This window comes from Oryx dammah, unplaced genomic scaffold (genome assembly GCF_014754425.2).
Source record: "Oryx dammah isolate SB20612 unplaced genomic scaffold, SCBI_Odam_1.1 HiC_scaffold_16, whole genome shotgun sequence".
Taxonomy (NCBI): Eukaryota; Metazoa; Chordata; class Mammalia; order Artiodactyla; family Bovidae; genus Oryx; species Oryx dammah.
The window spans coordinates 33335975-33360271 of NW_024070200.1; positions in this window are offsets into that span (position 1 = coordinate 33335975).

Genomic DNA, 24297 nt, shown 5'->3' on the forward strand with positions numbered 1-24297 from the left:
AACTATGGTTTGACTTCCAGATTGTTTCACCTCCAGGATGCCACAGACCTCATTAGAAAACCCGTTTCACCATCACTCCAGAGTAATAGTAGAGCAATAGCCAATGAAGGCACAGATAGGGATCTGCCTTAGAAAGCCTCACAGTCCTGTGTACACCAGGGGGCAACTTCAGAGGGTGAATGGTGCCTGAGAGGGTGGGCAATCAATATGAAGATCTTGCAGTTAGAGTAACCAAATGTTACTGAATTGTGCTGCCCCTCCTTAAAAGATATATTGGAACCTTAAACCCTAGTTAGGACTTCACTTGTAGATAGACCTGACTTGTAGATAGAGTCTTTACAAAGGCACTTAAGTTAAAATGAAGTTATTAGAGTGGGCACTGATCCAATATAATTGTTGTCCTTTTAGAAAATGAGAAATTTGGATGCAGAGAGAGACAAATATAGCAGGAAAACAAGGTGAAGGAACACAAAGGGAAAACAGCTATCTCTAAGCCAAGCAGAAAGATCTGAAATAAATTCTTCCCTCACAGCCCTCAAAAGGAACCGGTTCTGCTGACACCTTGATTTCAGACTTCTAGCCTCCAACATCAAGTGGAAATGAGACTTGGTTTGCCGTCTTCCAGGGGAAATACAGCCTGGAAAGCCAGACTATGATTCTTTCTGTTCTGAGATCCTCTCAAATTTACTCAGGATTTCCACTGATCTTTTGTCATCTAATAGTGAGAATAACAGGGGCCAGAGACTAAAGTCCAAGACCAGGTGAGAAGTACCACACCTCAACTAAAGACAGACAGCAGCACAGATGACATGCAAATTCAGTATCTCTCAGTGCCTGGGGAGTGCATAAATCCTTCTACTCTGCCCTGGGGGGAAGGAAAGTGGATCAGGGAGAAAATCTGAATAGAATGTGTAGTTTCCAAAATACTAGTTCTCAGAGGAGAAAGTAACAGCGTCATCTCAACTCTGAGTCACCATCAGCAGAAATGAGAACTTGAGAGGTTAGCCAGGCATAAAGAAACAAAATATGATAAATATTTTCACATAAACTTAGTTTGTAAAGAGTAAATACATATGTTATTTTCATTTCAGGAAATAAACTTGGCAAGTAAATGCTGAGAATACAAGGGTGAACATCTCTGTTTATTAATTGACAAATGGTGCTGATGCAGGATGAAGCACGCCGCATACGTAATCGCCGTTTCTTACATCAGACTCACAGGTGGGTATTAATAATATCATCAACCTTCAGCAAATCAATAAGCAGGATTGTCAAGATTATATCAAATCATTGTTAGTGGCTCATGAGTAGATATCAAACTCAGATCTATTTGCCTCTAAAAAAGCCAAATTTGTTTTTATTTGTTAGGCCCTAATGTGTTTTAAGGGTTTCCCTGGAAGATCAGATGATAAAGAATCTGCCTGCAAGGCAGGAGACCTGGGTTCCATCCCTGGGTTGGGAAGATCCTCTGGAGAAGGAAATGGCAACCCACTCCAGTATTCTTGCCTGGAGAATCCCATGGACAAGAGAAGCCTGGTGATCTACATTCCATGCGGTTGCAGAGTCGGACATGACTGAGCGACTGAATACACAATATGTTTTAAATAGAATAATATCAGAGTGGTATTAAATTGCAATAAATAGTTCCATAAGTGTCATAATAAATGCATGAACAGAATGAGATAGGAGCAGGGACTCACTACTGCCAAAGGTCTCGGGAAATGTCATACTGAAAAGTTTTTTTTTTTTTTTTCAAAGCTGTGTTTGAGCTAGGATAAGAGTTTTGGAAGCAGTGAATGGGAGGGAAGGAAGGTGTTCCAGGAGAAGGAAGTCAGAAGCCAAGCCTGCCGGTTATGAAAGATGGTGCCCTGTGCAGAGGAGGTGTAGAAGCTGGACTGTCTAACCACAACATGGGTCTGCCAGGGAGCAGGTCTACCCTGGGGAGGCGGGTTGAGCCAGGATGTGAAGGCATTGCAGAGTCATGCAGTTCTATAAGTACAGAAATGCTTGTGATCAGATTTGTGTTAAGGAGGAATTAACCTAGGGGAAAATGGAGTATAGGCTTAGGGAGATAAACATGTGATGGGAAGACACAAGGGCGGGGGGACGGGCAGGGTTGCTTTGCATAGATCTGGGAGAAACCTATTGGCCATAGAGGTCAAAGCACAGATTTTGGAGTCACTCTTGAAGTGCAATTAGCAGAAACTGGTGGTAAATGGTATGTTTGGAGTGCAGCTGAGTACATTGTTGTTGTTCAGTCGCTCAGTCATGTCCAGCTCTTGGTAACCCCATGGACTGCAGCACGCCAGTCTTTCCTGTCCTTCCCCATCTCCCAGAGCTTACTCAAACTCAAGTCCATTGATTCAGTGATGCCATCCAACCATCTCATCCTCTGTCATCCCCTTTTCCTCCTACCTTCAGTCTTTCCCTCCTACCTTCAGTCTTTCCCAGCATCAGGATCTTTTCTAATGAGTTGGCTCTTCACATCAGGTGGCCAAAGTATTGGAACTTCAGCTTCAGCATCCAATGAATATTCAGCATTGACTTCCTTTAGGATTGACTGGCTTGATCTCCTTGCAGTCCAAGGAACTCTTAAGAGTCTTCCCTAACACCACAGTACAAAAGCATCAGTTCTTTGGCACTCAGCCTTCGTTATGGTCCAGTTCTCACATTCATACATGACTACTGGAAAAACCATAGCTTTGACTATACAGACCTTTATTGACAAGGTAACAAAATGCATGCTGCTGCTGCTGCTGCTGCTAAGTCACTTCAGTCGTGTCCGATGCTGTGCGACCCCATAGACAGCAGCCCAACAGGCTCTGCTGTCCCTGGGATTCTCCAGGCAAGAACACTAGAGTGGGTTGCCATTTCCTTCTCCAATACATGAAAGTGAAAAGTGAAAATGAAGTCACTCAGTCCTGTCTGACTCTTCGCAGCCCCATGGACTGCAGCCTACCAGGCTCCTCCATCCATGGGATTTTCCAGGCAAGAGTACTGGAGTAGGTTGCCATTGCCTTCTCCAAAAAAGTGCATAATTAGGTCCTTATTTTGCAAGATGTGTGGATTGGGATGACTGTAAACATTACAGGAAATTGAGGCACAGCCTCAGTGCGGTCATCAGCATTTGTATAAGATCTTTCAGGGAAAACTATACACAGGGAGAAGAGAAGCTGGCCAAGGAGCAGAGGCCAAAAGAAGAGCAACGTTTAAAATCTTCAGTATAATGGAACTCTTGGCATGTCTTCACTCAGACTTCAAGATTTTTTTTTCTCTTAAAATAAATGCTCTGAATATTCAAGAAATGTAAGGTTTTAATGGAAAGAGTTCTGATGTAGTAAGATTTCAGTGCCAAATTTGCCACTAATTAATTATGTGACCTTTGACACATCCCTTAATGTAAGTCAGACTTGGCATCCTCATCTGTGAAACTAGATCTCCAAGGTCTCTTTTTCCTGCTTTCAAATGTAGTGATTCTCGTTGGATTAGTTTCTTTGATTAGAGAATTTTAATTGAAGCATATCATAGGCTATTGTACCATGTGCTTCCCAAATGTTAGTGATGGGAAAAAACATTTTAATGATGATCCCAACTTCATGACTACAGAAATTTCAGACTTTTGCACCTCAAAGTCATCAGTAATTAGACCTTGGCATTTCTCTCTATTTCTACCATTACAAAGAACAAGTTCTACAGACTAGAAAGATGATGCGACACACTGGGAATACAAGAAAATTTGTCAGGACTAGGTGGAAGTTTCCTCGAATTGTCATATTAATTTAGTGACATAGCAGTCATCATTAATAGTGTCTGTGAACAGAGATGCTACATAATGTAAATTTTTCTTCATTATTTGAAGAGATTATGTTCTAAGTAGGATATAACATCTGAACATTGAATTCTTCCAACAGCAGTGTAAAATCTTACAACAACAGTCTTCCAAAAACAATCTCAAATCACTCAGCCTCTGGGCTCTGCAATGAGGGAGAGAGATAATGAATCCCAGAACCTTTCCCTCAAGCCCCGGATCCTCCCATTCCGAGTGTTATACATAATTTTAAAGCCCACCATCTTATACTTAATGTTCCTCAAAGAGAGAAACTCGAGTTTGTCTTATGACTTATCATAATAAGATGACCCACTTTTTAAAAGGTGCCCCACTCTCTCAGAACCCAGAGGAATTCAGGTGAAGCCTTTGCAAGGTCAATTAACAGCCCAAAACATAACCTTATGCCAAGCTTCTAAGTCAGAGAAAATCATTTCAACCTTCATCCAGAAATTAAATGGTTATTGATTGATATGGAAGATACTGTAACCTTTCAGATTAAATTAAGAAATGTTGCTGAACACAATTAAAGTTTTTCTAATGTAAAGCAGTTTGCAAAGTGCATTTTTGACTAAATTCCATCTCTGAGGTTAATTACCATGTCTAGGGTCCAGGAATAATAGATTAAGTGGAAAGTTGGCTCCAAAAGTTAAAGAATGGGAAGAAGCAAGAAGTATCCAAAAGTGATTTATGTCCTACTGATGAATTTGAAGGAGGAAAGCCAAATAACCACACCAGGCTTCTATGCTAAAGGGTTTAAGCCAAAGGAATGGTATAAAATTAAAAGGGTATTCATTTCTTCTAGTGGGACAGGGGCAGCTCCACATTTTGCTCACACTTAGAAACTCTCTTTCTTGCTAGTTAGGCTAAAGTCAGAATGTCTTAGTGAGTGTGCTGGAGACATCCTAGGCAGTGTGAACAGCTTTTGTTCTGAGGAGCTCACAGTTCTTAATGGAGATCAATGTGGAAGTGATGCTGAAAAGCTTGGCCTCTGTACACAGGTGCCAAATTGAATCTTGGAGACAGAGTTTTAGATGAAGCAGAAAACAATAGCTTTACTGCTCTGCAAGGCAAGAAGGGACACAGCAGGCTCCTGCCCTGTGTATTCCAAGCCAGGGCTCTTTGGTGAGGGGATTTATGGCAATGCTTCAAAGGTGAGGTTGCTGATAATACTGTGGTGTGTACAGGGCCTGTGCTCCTCTAATCTGGTCTCAGGTAATCTTTTTTTTTTTTTAATTGGAGGATAATTACTTTACAATATCATGATGGCTTTTGAGCTTCTCTGATTCATTTAGACTGGCTCAGGTGGTCTTTCTAGTATGAAGAAGGTTGACATCTTCCATTTGCTGGGTTTTAATTCTATAAAGTACTTAAAGACATGGTTATATGACTGTGCCCCCCAGGCTGCACCATTGTTTCTTGGCAATTTCTCTCTTAACTTTGCATCCCTTCCGTTCCCTGATTAGCAACTGTTCAGATCTACCCTCTGGAATTTACCCTTTGAGAAGATCATAGAGGCTGGAGTCTGTTCTCCACAAGAAATGGGGGACACAGAAAGATTTCCATGCCCAGGAGTCCCATAGGGTCCTGCTCAGTTTCAGAAGCTCAGTTAACTGTATGAAAGTGAGCAAGAAAGGATTGTAATCTCTTAACCACAAAATCTGTTTCAGGCTGCCAAGAGCAGGGTGATACTCTAGAGACGCCAAAAGGAACCTGAGGTTTTGTCTTGAATATATAAGATATCCAGCTTAACTCTACCCCTTTTTTCTCATCTGTAAAAATGAGTTGGCCTGAATGCTTTCTAAAGTTCTTACAGTTCTATAATATACATTAATAGTATTTTAAAATTAGAAAAATAAAATGTAAATAAACATCTTTAAGCTCAGTTATGCATGTCCTTGCTATGATCCTGCTTCACTAGAACCATTGTAGATAGAGAGCATGCACTTTTAGAGAACTCCAGCTAAACTTGTTCTCATATAAAGCAGACTTCCAAAAAGAGAAGCCAAGAATGGGCCCTTTAAAAGTGTAGCTCACTGCAAAAACAGCAAAGAATATATACTAAAAAAATAGACTGAAAAGGCCTTCATGACACATTCCGTGAAAAGATGCCCTCATAACTTTTACCAGTTAATTGATGCATAAAAGGTTGTGAAGATTAATGTACATCAAAATCAAAACTAAATTGAATTTTTGACATTTTTGCAAATAAAAACCCCAAAGAATACATAGGTGCCTTTTGATTTGTCACAGCTGGAAGACTCTGAATCATGAAGCGCTCTAGGAAAGGCCATTAAATAGCGTTAGATGGTTTGTCAGTGTGGAGGAAAAGTAATTGAAGAACCAAACTGTGTGTATGGGCATCGCATTTTAAAATATTTACCAAACACACATAAAGTGAGTCTTTTTCTTTCACAACTAAAGCACAAAGTGTTGATTAGGTAGTCAACAGGAAAATTTTATAATTTAAATTCTGTTTTTAAAAATTCAGTCAGATTAAATAATCTTTGCTTAAAGATATTTCTGGTCTACATTTAAAAGAAATACCATCAAAGCTATTTGCTCTTAATGGGGAGAGAAAAGATTTAAAAACCAACCACTGGTCTATGAGAATGACATTTGAAAACAGCAGTGTAATATGGAAGAAGGGTAAAATAAGAACCAAAATTCTTAGGACTGGTTCAATAAGACTACGAATTTTGAAAATAATTTCAGATGACTTTTTTCTGGTACTCTTAGCCTCAGTCATAAAGGCAGTCTTTTTTTTTTTTTAAGAAACAGTGATGAAATAAGCAAGTGTTAGAGAAGGCAATGGCACCCCACTCCACTACTCTTGCCTGGAAAATCCCATGGACAGAGGAGCCTGGTGGACTGCAGTCCATGGGGTCGCTAGGGGTCAGGCACAACTGAACGGCTTCACTTTCACTTTTTCACTTTCATGCATTGGAGAAGGAAATGGCAACCCACTCCAGTGTTCTTGACTGGAAAGTCCCAGAGACAGGGAAGTCTGGTGGGCTGCCATCTCTGGGGTCGCACAGAGTCAGACACGACTGAAGCGACTTAGCAGCAGCAGCAGCAGCAGCAGCACGTCATTAAGTCAATGAGGTTCCCAATTTTATTCTTTGAAAAAGAATACAGAATACTAATAATACTACTGATGAGGTAAGTGAAATGCTTTTTGTAGTAGATATCAAATGAGGAACATGTAGATCAACACAAGGTCTATACTGAGATTCAGACACACAGGGCCCACAGGTGACCTAATCAGAGCATCTGTGGGTTTCCCGATGGTCTGATGTGCCCCAGGAAGAGGTCCATTGCAGCTTATGAAAGCAGTCCAAATAGTTGGATTCACCTGATTCTACTCATAAGAACTTAAGGTTCTTCTTTCCTTCTTAGGTAGGATTTTTTTTTTTTTTAATATATGATTAGCAAGTAGACTTGGCTGACAAAAACAAGCCAAGAAGGGACTTGCATTTAATAATTCCAGAAAGCTCTCCTAACTATCTCCAATATCTTTATTTCCAGTGTTTACTTTAGTAGTTGGCAAAGTACAACTGTTCACAAGACACAAGGGTCAAAACCAAAAAACAAACCTGGTTTTGAAAAGCTAACTTTACACAGAATGGAAGGAAGGCACTGTTTCTATTCTTGGAAGGACAACAGTATTTTGTTTTAATCACTTGCGAAGGATCTGAAACTCTAAAATTCTAAATGAGGTTAATAAATCAAGAAGAGTTAATATGAAAACAAGTTTCATAATCAGCTTGCAAATAAACACTGCTGCATGTTCTATTAAGGCTAGTCCCAGAGCTGAGGCAAATCAGAAGAGATTTTTCATCTATTCCCACAGTTCAAAGCTTTTAGGTAGAAATAGATTATGAGAAAACATTTTAATAAACATCACCACTATTTAGTAAAATTGGTAGTAGCAGCAAGCAATCAAAAGCTATCTAAACAGAAAGTCCCTTTTCCCTGTATGGAGTTTTCCTCACTCTTCAGACTAACTGTATTTTCAGAATCACCTGCAAAAGAAATCTGAGACAACTAGTCATTACCCACTGAAGTTACTCTGACTTCTCACTGAGCATGAAGTACTTACTTACATCCCAGCTCTTGCAATTAAGAGTCTGAATAAACTTAGATTCTCTGATGATTCCCCACCTTTCCCCTAATGCTAATAATCTTTAAGAACATGAACAATGTGAAATGAGCTGTCCTACATACCGCAGTGAAGATTTCATGTTTCTACATTTGGTGGGTAGGGTAGGGTGACCGAGTTAAAAGACAAAATGGTGATTTTAGAAAACATTAATTATTTAAATTTTAAATACTAATTGTTTGCAGGAAATTCAGGTAAAATTTTGGTTCTTGAAAATGCTTGTCAAGAGGTCAACATTAGATAGTAGTTGCAGCCACCCAAAAAGAGGTGATAAAGTAAAAAAGAAAGTTGAGAACTAAAGTGTATAATCATAGTATTTAAATTCAAGGAGAAGAGTGGGAAGCTTATAAAAAAGACCAGAACAAGTAGTAAGAGTCATCAGTTAGAAGACACTCAGATAGAGGTAAGAGACTTATTATTTATCGAATAGGAAGACTTTTGAGTAATATAAGAATAAATATTATCCATTGGATATCAACAATATTGGTGACCCTAGAACATACTGTTTCAATGGGAAGTCTGTAATAAATTGAAAAGAATGAGAAGTGAGGAGTTGAAAATAGTAACCATGATACTTAGACAGTCCTGGAATGCATACTCCAGGGACGGTGAGATATAGGTTTTAATCCCTCCTCAAATATTGAAGGTATAGCCTTGAGCAAGTGAATTAACATCAAATAGCTACAGGTTTCTCTCTGTATATTTGGGGATAATAATAGTACCACCTAGAGTTTTGTGAAAATAAAATGAGATATTATATATAATCTGCTAGGATGATACCTGGCATATGGTAAGTACTCAATGAATGTCAGCCCTTATTTTGAGATGGAGAAGGAAATGGCAACCCTCTCCAGAATCCCCATGGGCAGAGGAGCCTGGTGGGTTATAGACCATGGGGTCACAAAGAGTCAGACAGGACTAAGCTACTATCACATTTATTTTGAGAAGAAGAAAAATATAAAATCAAATGTGAGTCGGTTTTGTGTCCTTTGTGACTTTGTTTTGTCTTGGAATTTGTGTGAATAGATGTGTCTGTGTATATGGGTATATGAATGTTTTAGTTGGGATTAAATTGAGCCCATTTGTAGGCTGAAGAAAATCAATCAGTAAAGAAAGAAAAGAAGTGCCTGAATGTTGCTTAGTTAGGGAAGGAAGAAGAAACTTCAAAGAAACTTCTACCTGAGAACTGGGAAAAAAAATGATAAGAATTTCCTGATTATTTCCCATACCCCATTAGCTCTGGTTTGCCCAGTGGGCACAGACTCAGCTCCCTCACAGTTCAGGTTGTGCCTGTCTCTCCCTGGAATGAACCCCCATCAGCACCCCATGATACAGTGTCACAAAGGGCTGGAAAGATTATGGTGCATGCTTTTGAGATAAGATACGGTCAGCTGAAGGTAAACTGAAGCCCACACAGAATGAATTTGCTCTGGACATGACTGATATCACAGATAAGGGAGGCCGAGAAAGTGCGGTTGGTGAATAAGAGTCGTCTGACACCATTCATCCATTGTAATGTTCCTGCCTTTCATTAAGTCCAGTCCTTCAAAGGACTTGCTAGGGGAAGGGTTTGTGAAACAAGATCCCCTTTTTCTGCTCTATGGATCATAAGGCCTTACTTCCACCACCTATTCGAAATTTTCTCAAGCTGAACCCACTAGTCTGACTGCTTGCTTATGGGGGGACATAAACCTTTACCCCGAGAGGTATATGCCTCAGTGCTTTTGCCATTGTTGAATGGCAGTTGCCATTTACCAGTGTTACTAGGTGGGAGGAGAAGGGGATGATAGAGGATGAGATGGTTGGATGGCATCACCGACTCGATGGACATGAGTATGAGCAAGCTCTGGGAGTTGGTGATGGACAGGGAAGCCTGGTGGGCTGCAGTCCAGGAGGTCACAAAGAGTCAGACACGAGTGAGCAACTGGACTGAGGGTTAAAATATGGCAGGGAATGTTCCAGTTAATGCCTTTGGTTCCAGGTAGTCTCCTTCCTGTCCTTATATGTAGCAACATTCCTAGCATCTCATGGCAATCAGGAGCTTCTTTCTGTCTGCTGGCATGGACACTAGCACGGCCATCCTAAAGTGACCTGGAAATAACCATAGAATCAGAGTCAGTAGAAATCTTAAATCTAGCAGAAAACCTAAACTGTGGCATGAGATTGCAGAGGAAGCTCACTAGACCCACACACGTGCAAAGCCCATAAGTGCAGGAAAATCAACACAATCTTCAACCAACAGGGAAAGTAGGGATGTTACCCCTTGTCAGTTATCTGTTCTTTGATAGGAGTCACCTCTGGGAATGAAGACCTCTAGATCTACATAACTTAAGGTTAAAAATACAAATTCTGCAAATGGATCTCTGGAAATGGTGGTGAGAGAGCCAATCTTACATCCAAGGCTTATTTTCAACCTGGGTATTGTAAATTTTGAGGACACAGTACTATATATTGACTGTTGATTTAGCACTGCAACACTCAGGGTTTTGTTTCTAGACTAGCACCCAAATGATATTTGAATAGGCTATTTTCATCCTCACTGACTGCTTCTGTGGAATACATGTAGTTATGTTAGGACTAGTCTGCTCCATAGTCAACAGAGTGATTGCTATAAATTGGGTGCCTTATTTGAAGACAATATTGTACAAAAAACCATCCCAGTCAATAAGGCATTGTATAAGCGCTTATGTGATTGTGGGGTGGAGGAACATGGGCATTAAAGGTAAACACAAATCTGGAATAGATGTCAGTCCCTGTATAAACTCTTGCTGCCGTTTCCAAGATGGATAGGTTCTGGCAAAATCTGCAAGCCACCCAAATGGCTGGCTGGTTTTCTCCGGGATAACACTATAGAGAGAAGTCACCATTAGTCTTTGATGCTGACAGTCGGGTATTCAGATGTGTAGTAGCTAGATCACTCTTGGGAAGAAAGTTCATATTTCTCAAACCATGTATCATTTGCACTCTGCCACCTTTTCCTTTTCTTCCACGGCCTACTGTGTAAGCACTGCAATGACTAGAGAGAAAAGCTATAGCTCCACAAAATAAGAGTATGGGAAACCTTTCAAGGCTAGACTTCTTATACTTTCTTTTGAAACACCTGAGTCTGATTTTAAGCAAAATCTGCCCAATAGCTGCAGGAAGTGAGTGTCTTTGTAGACGCTGCCTTGGAAGACCTTCTCTCTTTCATAGCATGTCCTGAGATGATAGTTGTCTGATCTAATGTCATCATTTTCTTGGCTCAGTTCTTCCAAAGTGCAAAACATCAGCCAACTTCATAATCATAAACTCAACATTGTCCACTAATGTTTCAGAACCACGGAATAGCCCAGAGCTTTGCCTTCCACTGCCCCCCCGACCCCACCCCCCACACACACTTGGCCTATTCCAGTGCCTGTGCATCAGCTTCCCGGCCTCCCACACCATGGCTGGAAAGGGCCTCATATAACTTTTGATGTGTGACCGAGGGACATGCTGTCAGAATGAAGTGAGTCAAAACAAACTCAGAACTCCACACCTGGAGTCAGGCATATTCTAGAGACTGGAGAAGGTACACAAGGGAGAGCCGATTCAGAGGAAGGGAGGAGAATACACGAGGAAAAGGTCAAATGAGAGGTATGTGGGGAATCTGGAACTAGACTCCATCATGGCAGGGTGCACAAAGAGCTTGTTCTTGGGCAGTGATCTTATTACATTTAAAGTTTGGTGCACTCCTACAGTATGAAGTGCTTTCCCATATACTTCCCAAATCTCTAAAAGCACAAAGGCAGAAGGCCTAGAGGAAGTGAAAATCAAGAGACTCTTATCATGCCTCTCCCCAGAAATTGGAGAAATATCAGAAGAATATTTTCAAATTCTAAGTAATGGGATTTTCTTTTTTTTAAGTAAAAGTGTTAGCTTCTCAGTCCTGTCTGACTCTTTGTGACCCTGTGGACTGTAGAGCACCAGGCTCCTCTGTCCATGGAATTCTCCAGGCAAGAATACTAGAGTGGGTTTCCATTCCCTTCTCCAGTGGATCTTCTTGACCCAGGGATCAAAACTGGGTCTCCGGCATTGCAGGCAGATTCTTTACCATCTGAGCCACCAGGGAAGCCCCATAATATTCATAACTGAAAAGTATACAAATCCTAAGTGTATATTCATAAAGTGAGGAACCCTTTATAATCAGTACTCATATTTTTAAAAAATGAGTCTCACTAGCATCACAGAAGCCTGCTTTGTGCTCCCTTCTAATTCCTACAAGGGTAGTCATTTATTTCTAACACCATAGCTTGGTCTTGCCTCTTTTTAAACCTTGCTCAAATGCAAACCCAAATTTGGGGCCAGGTTTCTCTCACGCAGCACTTTGTGAGATTCTGCAAGCCATGGAGGTTTTTTGAAAATTAAGGTGAAGACCCCTGACAGCTATGGCTCTGTTTCCCACTTGGCTGTGAGGGCCCAGACTGTGCTTTATTCATCTTTGTCTCCCCAGCACCTGGTGCAATGCCTAAGATCATGATAAAATAGTACCATCTCTTTTTATCCACCATAGGATTGACTAAAAAGCCAGCCTTTTATCAGCCCATTATAAATGTATATTGATTCTTAGATGCAAAATTATTTTTAAATATTAACTTATATCTCTAATATAGCTACTGACATCTCAATCCATAAATGCCAATCTTTAGTATATAATCTATACATGCCTGTTTTTCTTTGTCTATTTAGCTTTTATTGAGAGAGAAGATTCTTAGTTTTTCAACCAAGAGTCTGAAAATACTATTAAGTGATGAAAGGGACCTAGTGATGATGTGATAGGGAAGGAAGATACTCTGATTTCTAATATGAATACAGCAAATTGTGAGAAGGAATGAATATTACAGAAGGACTGAATTTTCTACAATCTCTTTTTACCAATGTACTTGTACCTGCATAAATATATATATATATATATATATTTTTTTTATAAAGTTTGCTAAGTTACAACTGTAGACCACACTGAAATTATAGATTTAGGGATTTTGATATCATGTTTATCAAAGATAAAAGCAAATTTTATAAATTTAAGCAAAGAACACAAAAGCTAATCAAGATTTTACAGTGACTGTAATTTCTAATTATAATTATAGTTTGTCTTAGTAGAAGCTATATATGGGCTTAAAGATCATGGAGACATTGTTTATAAGTTTCTTATTTTTCTATAATAGAGAACACAGTCTAGCATGATTGCCATGAAAACCCATTGTCTTCATTATTGTAAGTTTAATAGTAGTGTTGACTAAAATGTATATAGCTATAACTTAGATATAGTAATAGCAGTAGCATAATAGCATGCTAATGATTATATATAATAGCATAATTAGTACTCATTATGTGCCAAGGATAATTCTAAGTACTTTATATACTGTATGTTAAAATTAAGTATTTATATATTAACTTAAATATTGACATATTTAATCCTATACAGCCCTATGAGGTAGGAACTTTATCTCCATTTTACAATTAAGAAAACTGAGCCTCTTAGAAATTAATAAACAAAATCATATACTACAGGCAGAGCCAGAATATGAATTCAAGCTTTAGATTCTATGGTTTTAACCACTATGCTATTCTGCTGCTGACTAAACTAAAGCAAGATTTTTCTCATTGGTATCTAGCTTTTTACGAGAGGACTTCAACAGGATTCTCCTAACCACATGCCTCTTTTATGTGAACCTCGTGGAATCCTGGCAGATAATGTATTAAAAGTCTGGAAGGAGGGGCAGAGAGGAGGAAAAATGAAGAACAGGCAGATACTTCTGAGTTGGACTTGGAAGGCAGGGTGAAGGAAATGGGAAGTGCAGATAAGCCAGGTAAGTGCCTTAGACAGTGTGACTCTGGGTACCGGCCCCAGCAGTAAGAAAATAATTCTGAACATACCTCCCAGAAGAAGGAATGTGAAAATTGAATAATTATTAATAATCTAGTCTAAAATATTAATTGTTTCCACAACAACATAGATATTAAATCTTTGCTTGGCTATCAGATCATTAGAATGAATATTAAAATATTAAAAATTAATACAACCACATTAATTTTTTTAAACAGGAGATTAAGTCACTCTAATGATCTTAAGTATTAGAATGAAAACTGAAAAAAATTAATAAAACTAAGTGACCAATTCTGGGGTGATCATATGATGAACGAATTACTAATCAAGAGAAGTGAAGAAATCTAATTACAAAAAAGAGACATATACTCCAAAGTGCTGGTCTATATATCCAAATTGCAATTCTGTTCCTCCATCTCTCCCCACACTTCTATTCCTTTCTGCTTTAGAAACAACGCTGGTAAAGAATTTAATTTCTTGGGCAGTGCATCTTGGAGTTAACTTATCTGAGACTCTCACCAGGGCCTCTAAGACTCATATGTATAAGTTTATTAATTGATATTTTATCATTAAAGAAAGATATATTATTAATTAAACTAAATTAGATGTTACAATGAAGTCCCAGAACTCCCAAATCCTGTGTGGAATTAATAATACATTAACACTTTTAGGTAATAAACACAAATTGGAAAAGTGACTCCATGTCCCAAGACACATATATGGAATCACTTATGCAACATTAATGACCATGTAATTTATTCAAGACAAGAATTCTTAGATGTTATTCTGCATCTTTATGTAGTTTGCCATTATGTGATTGACCCAGAGCATGTACACAACATATATTCTAAGGGCTTTAACCTTCAGAATTCGAATTAAATATATGCACTTTGTACATACCTCAAGAAATGTTTGGCAGATTTTATAAAATATGTTTCAAAGCATGATTGCAAGAAATCAACTTTCTTAGAAAAGCATATTATGAGTTTCATATTAATAAGCCATATAAATTTAGCAAAATTTCATCTTATATTTGAGAGAAATATTTTCAGTGTGGATGAATCAAGGATTTATCAATTATTGTTAAATTTCCAATTAAATTTGACAGCATAGTTTAAACATTTTCTATATGACAATTGGAGCTTACAAAAAAATGGTATGGTATGACTATTGTCAAAAAGCTTATAAGCTTATTGGAAAGACCCTATCTAGGGCTATATAGTACAAATACCACAAAAGTATAATGTGATATTTTGTCTAGTGTTAGTATGTATTTTGGTAAAAATGAGAGAGATTTCCATTTGACCAGAATGGAAGTCTTAATAGAAGACTGAAGTATTATATAAAAGGCAGTAAGGCTCCTGGGTAGCTCAAATAGTAAAGAGTCTGCCTGCAGTGCAAGAGACCAGGGTTTAATCCCTGGGTCAGGAAAATCACCTGGAGAAGGGCATGGCAACCCAATCCCATATTCTTGCCTGGAGAATTCCAAGGACTGAGGAGTCTGGTGGGCTCCAATCCATGGGGTCACAAAGTGCTGGATGTGACTGAACAACTACTACTTTGCTTTACATCACTTTAAGGCTCCTGAGCAGGGAAGAGTAATAACAATGTGAAAGTAAATTAGGTTGTGGGAAGCTTGAATGAAAAAGTCTCTAGGAAGGGTGCAAAGAGAGGACCTAAATGAAAATGCTCCTGTGCCCTGAACCAAAAGCAAGGATAAAAGGAGTTTGCCCCAGGGCTTAGATGGTCATTCAACAGTTACTTATCATACTTGTATTGTGTACCAGGCAGAGTAGTAGGCAAAGATTCCTGACCTCCTGGGACTTACTTTCTAACTAGGAGAAACAAAATTATAGTCAGTAAATATAATATTAAGTACATGGCTTGATAATCAAGTAGTTTAGAAGTGATAAGAGATATGGGAAAAAAATAGAGCTCAATAGGGGGGATAGACGATAAAGGGGAGAGAGTGGGTTGTACATTTAAAAGTTAAGTAGGATAGGCTTCGTTAATAAAGTGTCAGGTGAGCAAAGACTTGCAGACGTCTGGGGGATGAGTGCTTCAGGCAAAACAGTCAACACAGTGGCCCTAGGACAAGGGAAGTGCAACTCGGAGGAGAAACAGCAAGAAATTCACTTGGGGAAGTGAGTCTGGGATGGATCCAGCCAGGGGACACTAATAGGAGATAGGATCACCAAAGTAAGGGGGCCAGACCACGTAGGGCCTTGTAGGTAACTCAAACAGTAAAGAATCTGCCTGCAATGCCAGTGACCTGGGTTCAATCCCTGAGTTGTGAAGATCCCCTGGAGGAGGGTATGGCAACCCACTCCAGTATTCTGGCCTGGAGAATCCCATGGACAGAAGAGCCTGGTGGGCTGCAATCCATGGGGCCACAAAGAGTCGGACATGACTGAATGACTTAACACACTAAACAGTTTCAAACAGATTAATATGTGGTATTACCTTAAACCTTAAAAGAGTTACTCGGACTGTTGTGTTGAGGATAGATGATGAGTGATGTTGGGAAGGTACAGGGTGAAATAAATTATGAGACTGTTGCAAACATCCATGTGAGTCATGCAGCCAGCCTGGCGTAGGATTGTTCCACTGGAAGTGGAGAGAAGTAATCAGAATTGTTTCCAAATGTGTGTGTTTGGAAGCCTCTGGAGATAGTGGGGTGACCAGGTGCTAACACAGTCTCTGGACTTGATGAGACAAGCAGGGGAATGTTTATTTTAAAGTCTATTTTGTAAGAGAAGGCACACAGCCAGTTCAAGGTAGCCTTGAAGACAGGAGGCCAGAGCAAACATACTTTGACCTCATTCTCCTCTGATCCTTCCCTTCTCACTAGATGCTGCTAGAAGGCAGGGGGCACAGTCTATCAATGTTATCCATACAGGTCAGCCTCAGTGCACCAAAAGGAGTATTGGAAAAAAGAGGGGCTCTTGAAGGGCAAATGAAATGTAAATGGCACCCATATCCTGGAAGCTGAATGAAGACAGTGTATCAAGGGGGATGGAGTGATACATTGTGCCAAAATCTGCAAGGACCACAGATAAGATGAGGACAGAGATCTGTGATAGGATTTAGCAATGTGGAGTTCATTGAAGAACATGAAAAGTGGAGTTCTGATAGAACACTGGGGACAAAAGCTAGATTAAATTGAAGAGTGAATGGGAAAAAATTGAAGACAGGGTAAGAACAACTCCTCCAGAGCCCAGCAAGAATTTCAAAGCCCTGTGCTTAAATGTTAGAGTAGCAGAAATAGTTTACATGATGAAGTAAGTTGCTTCTGGATGTGGATGTGGCTGGGATGTAAATGACAGTTATATCATCATCCTTGGCCTCTTTCACCTAATGAACATCTCAAATCAATGTGGGCTGCCAAGTTCATGCCTCCAGAAGATACAAAAGAAAGCTGGTAAAACACATATTTGCATTGTTATCTTTTTGATACACTTTGTACTGCTTTATAAATACCTCAAGAGTAAGATGAAATAAAGAACTTGAACTGTTCATTCTTGCCTGTTCTTCAATATAAAACTGTGAAGCCGATGTACTGGTTTCAGGTAAGTAGTAAAGGCTATTGGGATAATGCAGGCATAAGGTATTATAAGCCTGGTCAGGGCAGTGGAAGCAGAAATTTAAAAAAGAGAAGATTTTGGAGATAGAGTAATTAACATAACTTGCTTTTGACCTAATGTCTCCTTAAAATTCATATGTTGAAATTCTAGCCCTCAGTGGGATGGTGTTAGGAGGTGGGCTTTCAGGAGGTAATTAGGTTTAGCTGAGGTCTTGAAGGAAAAATCCTCAAGATGAGATTAGTGTCTTTATGAGAAAAGAGACCTGAGTTTGTCTTCTCTGTGACACAGAGAACACATAATGAGAGAATGGGCATATTAAGAACAGAACAGAGGTCCTTAGTAGATACCAAATATGCTGGTACCTTCATCTTGGATTGTCTGAGCACCAGAACTGTGAGAAATAAGTGCTTGTTGTCTAAGTCAGTCTATGCAATGTATTGTACCAGCCCAATCTGACTAATACTGAAAGATGGCTAAATGACTGGATATGGGGTTGAAAAATAAGAAGGAACCAATGTTTTTCCTGGTTTTCTTCAACAGTAAGGAAAAATTGTGATTCCACAGACAGAAGCTTACAATTTTTACTAAGAAAGCATAGGAAGGAGTTAGGAGAGCACTCAGAGAACAGCTGGTTTGAAAGAAAGAAAATTCCTTTGTTGAGTGTAATCTATGACAAGCGCTGTAATACACACACCCGTGAATGTCATCTGATGGAAGAGCTTAAGCATCATAATGAGAGAGAGGATGTGAACTTGCACCTAGGCATTACATAAATCCCCCTGGTGGGGTGCTCGGGAAGATACAAATGGGGAGAGAAGCAATGCAGAGAGGCTGGAATCCACACCCTGAAGCTTGTGCAATTAGTCTTCAGAAACTAAATATTTGTCTTTGTGTTTGCTATTCCTTATTGTTTTTCTACCAGTTTATGGAATTTTGATTCCTGATCTTTGTCTTTTGTATCATTAGTTTTCACTTCAGACTTTTGGTTCTCTAGCAAGTTTTCTTTCTACAGCATCATTTAGGCCAGAGTTGCTGGGAGAAATATCAATAACCTCAGATATACAGATGATACCACCCTTATGGCAGAATGTGAAGAGGAACTCAAAAGCCTCTTGATGAAAGTGAAAGAGGAGAGTGAAAAAGTTGGCTTAAAGCTCCACATTCAGAAAACGAAGATCATGGCATCTGGTCCCATCTCTTCATGGGAAATAGATGGGGAACAGTGGAAACAGTGTCAGATTTTATTTTTTTTGGACTCCAAAATCACTGCAGATGGTGACTGCAGCCATGAAATTAAAAGACACTTACTGCTTGGAAGAAAAGTTATGACCAACCTAGATAGCATATTGAAAGGTAGAGACATTACTTTGCCAACAAAGGTCCGTCTAGTCAAGGCTATGGTTTTTCCAGTGGTCATGTATGGATGTGAGAGTTGGACTGTGAAGAAAGCTGAGCGCCAAGAATTGGAATTGATGCTTTTGAACTGTGGTGTTGGAGAAGACTCTTGAGAGTCCCTTGGACTGCAAGGAGATCCAACCAGTCCATTCTAAGGGAGATCAGCCCTGGGTGTTCTTTGGAAGGAATGATGCTAAAGCTGAAACTCCAGTACTTTGGCCACCTGATGAGAAGAGTTGACACATTGGAAAAGACCCTGATGCTGGGAGGGATTGGGGGCAGGAGGAAAAGGGGACGGCAGAGGATGAGATGGCTGGATGGCATCACTGACTCAATGGACATGAGTCTGAGTGAACTCTGGGAGTTGGTGATGGACAGGGAGGCCTGGCATGCTGCGGTTCATGGGGTTGCAAAGAGTTGGACACGACTGAGTGACTGAACTGAACTGGACTGAACTGAAGGCTGTTGAAAGTCACAAAGCAGGGGACAGATCCTTGTGACAGTTGCTATTGAGTGTTCAGAGCAAAAGGCAGATTGAAAGAGTTAAAAGTATGGCTATGAAAGATGCAAATTCAAGATGCAAAGAAATAACGGACACTCTCTATTCAAAGGGCATAATCCTCAAAGTAGAAGATCCTTAGAAAAGAACAAAAAAGGAAAAAGATCTTGATCTAGTAAGCTTTTATTTTTTATTCATATGATGAAAGATTAGTGTATAAAACAATCAATACTTATTCTATATACTAGCAATGAACAGTATGAATTTCAAATAAGAAAACTATATTCAGTTCAGTTCAGTCGCTCAGTCGTGTCCGACTCTTTGCGACCCCATGAATTGCAGCACGCCAGGCCTCCCTGTCCATCACCAACTCCAGGAGTTCACTCAGACTCGCATCCATCGAGTCAGTGATGCCATCCAGCCATCTCATCCTCAGTTGTCCCCTTCTTCTCCTGCCCCCAATCCCTCCCAGCATCAAAGTCTTTTCCAATGAGTCAACTCTTTGCATGACGTGGCCAAAGTACTGGAATTTCAGCTATAGCATCACTCCTTCCAAAGAACACCCAGGGCTGATCTCCTTCAGAATGGACTGGTTGAATCTCCTTGCAGTCCAAGGAACTCTCAAGAGTCTTCTCCAACACCACAGTTCGAAAGCATCAATTCCTCGGCGCTCAGCCTTCTTCACAGTCCAAATCTCACATCCATACATGACTGCTGAAAAAACCATAGCCTTGACTAGACGGACCTTAGTCGGCAAAGTAATGTCTCTGCTTTTGAATATGCTATCTAGGTTGGTCATAACTTTTCTTCCAAGGAGTAAGCGTCTTAATTTCATGGCTGCAAGCACCATCTGCAGTGATTTTGGAGCCCCACAAAATAAAGTCTGACATTGTTTCCACTGTTTCTCCAACTATTTCCCATGGAGTGATGGGACCAGATGCCATGATCTTGGTTTTCTGAATGTGGAGCTTTAAGCCAACTTTTTCACTCTCCTCTTTTACTTTCATCAAGAGGCTTTTGAGTTCCTCTTCACTTTCTGCCATAAGGGTGGTGTCATCTGCATATCTAAAGTTATTGATATTTCTCCCGGCAATCTTAATTCCAGCTTGTGTTTCTTCCAGTCCAGCATTTCTCATGATGTACTCTGCATAGAAGTTAAATAAGCAGGGTGACAATATACAGCCTTGACATACTCCTTTTCCAATTTGGAACTAGTCTGTTGTTCGATGTCCAGTTCTAACTGTTGCTTCCTGGCCTGCATACAGATTTCTCAAGAGGCAGGTTAGGTGGTCTGGTATTCCCATCTCTTTCAGAATTTTCCACAGTTTATTGTGATCCACACAGTCAAAGACTTTGCCATAGTCAATAAAGCAGAAATAGATGTTTTTCTAGAACTCTCTTGCTTTTTCCATGATCCAGCGGATGTTGGCAATTTGATCTCTGGTTCCTCTGCCTTTTCTAAAACCAACTTGAACAACAGGAAGTTCATGGTTCATGTATTGCTGAAGCCTGGCTTGGAGAATTTTCAGCATTACCTTACTAGCGTGTGAGATGAGTGCAATTGTGTGGTAGTTTGAGCATTCTTTGGCATTGCCTTTCTTTGGGATTGGAATGAAAACTGACCTTTTCCAGTCCTGTGGCCACTGCTGAGTTTTCCAAATGTGCTGGCATATTGAGTGTAGCACTTTCACAGCATCATCTTTCAGGATTTGGAATAGCTCTATTGGAATTCCATCACCTCCACTAGCTTTGTTCGTAGTGATGCTTTCTAAGGCCCACCTGACTTCACATTCCAAGATGTCTGGCTCTAGATGAGTGATCACACCATCATGATTATCTGGGTCATGAAGATCCTTTTTGTACAGTTCTTCTGTGTATTCTTGCCATCTCTTCTTAATATCTTCTGCTTCTGTTAGGTCCAGACCATTTCTGTCCTTTATCAAGCCCATCTTTGCATGAAATGTTCCCTTGGTATCTCTAATTTTCTTGAAGAGATCTCTAGTCCTTCCCATTCTGTTGTTTTCCTCTATTTCTTTGCATTGATGGCTGAGGAAGGCTTTCTTATCTCTCCTTGCTATTCTTTGGAACTCTGCATTCAGATGCTTACATCTTTCCTTTTCTCCTTGGCTCTTCACTTCTCTTCTTTTCACAGCTATTTGTAAGTCTTCCTCAGACAGCCATTTTGCTTTTTTGCATTTCTTTTCCATGGGGATGTTCTTGATCACTGTCTCCTGTACAATGTCACGAACCTCATTCCATAGTTCATCAGGCACTCTATCTATCAGATCTAGGCCCTTAAATCTATTTCTCACTTCCACTGTATAATCATAAGGGATTTGATTTAGGTCATACCTGAATGGTCTAGCAGTTTTCCCTGCTTTCTTCAATTTAAGTCTGAATTTGGTAATAAGGAGTTCATGGTATGAGCCACAATTCAGCTCCTGGTCTTGTTTTTGTTGACTATATAGAGCTTCTCCATCTTTTGCTGCAGAGAATATAATCAATCTGATTTTGATGTTGACCATCTGGTGATGTCCATGTGTAGAGTCTTCTTACTCAAATAAAAACCAAAGTTCAGCTCAGTCACTCAGTCATTCTGATTCTTTGAGACCCCATGAATCGCAGCATGCCAGGCCTCCCTGTCCATCATGAACTCCCGGAGTTCACTCAGACTCACATCCATTTTGTCAGTGATATCATCCAGCCATCTCATCCTCTGTTGTCCCCTTCTCCTCCTGCCCCCAATCCCTCCCAGCATCAGAGTCTTTTCCAATGAGGCAACTCTTTGCATGAGGTGGCCAAAGTATTGGAGTTTCAGCTTCAACATCAGTCCTTCCAATGAACACCCAGGACTGATCTGCTTTAGGATGATGGACTGGTTGGATCTCCTTGCAGTCCAAGGGACTCTCAAGAGTCTTCTCCAACACCACAGTTCAAAAGCATCAATTCTTCGGCACTCAGCCTTTTTCACAGTCCAACTCTCACATCCATACCTGAACACTGGAAAAATCATAGCCTTGACTAAATGGACCTTTGTTGGCAAAGTAATATTGCTGCTTTTCAATATGCTGTCTAGGTTGGCCTAACTTTCCTTCCAAGGAGTAAATGTCTTTTAATTTCATGTCTGCAGTTACCATCTGCAGTGATTTTGGAGCCCCACAAAATAAAGTCTGACACTCTTTCCACTGTTTCCCCACCTATTTTCCATGAAGTGACAGAACCAAACGGCATGATCTTCGTTTTCTGAATGTTGAGCTTTAAGCCAACTTTTTCACTCTCCTCTTTCACTTTCATCAAGAGGCTTTTGAGTTCCTCTTCACTTTCTGCCATAAGAGTGGTGTCATCTGCATATCTGAGGTTATTGATATTTATCCCGGCAATCTTGATTCCAGCTTGTGCTCCCTCCAGCCCAGCATTTCTCATGATGTACTCTGCATATAAGTTAGATAAGCAGGGTGACAGTATACAGCCTTGACGTACTCTTTTTCCTATTTGGAACCATTCTGTTGTTCCATGTCCAGTTCTAACTGTTGCTTCCTGATCTGCATATAAGTTTCTTAGAGGCAGATCAGGTGGTCTGGTATTCCCATCTCTTTCAGAATTTTCCACAGTTTATTGTGATCCACACAGTCAAAGGTTTTGGCATAGTCAATAAAGCAGAAGTAGATGTTTTTCTGGAACTCTTGCTTTTTCCATGATCCAGTGGATGTTGGCAATTTGATCTCTGGTTCCTCTGCCTTTTAATAATAAATTTAACAATAGAAGAGCAAGACCTCTGCCCTGTAAACTACAAAATATTGCTAAGAGAAATTAAAGAAGATCCATGGATAACATTCCAGATTCATAGATTGGAAGACTCAATATTGTTTTACTTTACATTTTTATTGGAATATAGTTGATTTATGATGTTGTGTTAGTTTCTGCTCTATAGGAAAATGAATCAGTTATACATATATCCACTCTTTTAAAGTTATTTTCCCATGTAGGTCATTACAGAGTATTGAGAAGAGTTCCCTGTGGGTTCTTTTTCAGTTCAGTTCAGTTCAGTCGCTCAGTCGTGTCCAACTCTATTAGTAATACTTATCATAATACATATTAGTTATCTATATAGTAGTATGTATATGTTAATCCCAGTCTCTCTACTTATCCCTGTCTTTCCTTTTCTCCCCAGTTGACCATAGGTTGTTTTCTACATTTGTGACTCAATTTCTGTTTGTAAATAAAGTTATTTGTAGCATTTTATAGATTCCACATATAAGTGATATTATATGATACTTGTTGCTCTCTGTCTGGCTTACTTTACTCAATGTGGCAATCTCTAGATCTGTGTTGCTGCAAATAAGCTTATTTCATTCTTTTTTATGGCTGAGTAATATTCTATTACATAAATAAATATGTCACATCTTTTTATCCATAATTCTGTCAATGGATATTTAGATTGCTTACATGACCTGGATATTGTAAATAATACTGAAATGGACATTGAGGTCCATGTATCTTTTCAAATTATGGTTTTCTCTTGGTATATGGACAGAAGTAGATTTGCAGGATCATAATCATTTTATTTTTAGTTTTTTAAGAAACTTCCATACTGTTCTCAATAGTAGTTATTTACTTTACAGTTTACATTACCACTAACAGTGTAGGAGGGTTGAGATAGCTGTTCTCCCCAAATTTGCCTATGGATTCAACACAAAAGTCCTGAAACAAAGAAATCCTTAAAAGGAGAAGAACATAGAACTTATACCAACCACTTTCAAAGCTTACTGTAAAGATTCAGTAATCAAAACTGTGCAATTGGCATAGTAATAGACAAATACATCAGTAAAAGAGCATGCAAAGTCCAGACGTAAACCCTTAAACTATGGTCAGTTGATTTTTGACAAAGATCTCAAGGTAATTCATTGGTGAAAGAATATAGTCTTTTCAGCAAATGATGCTAGGACAATTAAATATTCATATGAAAAAAATAACTTAGATCCT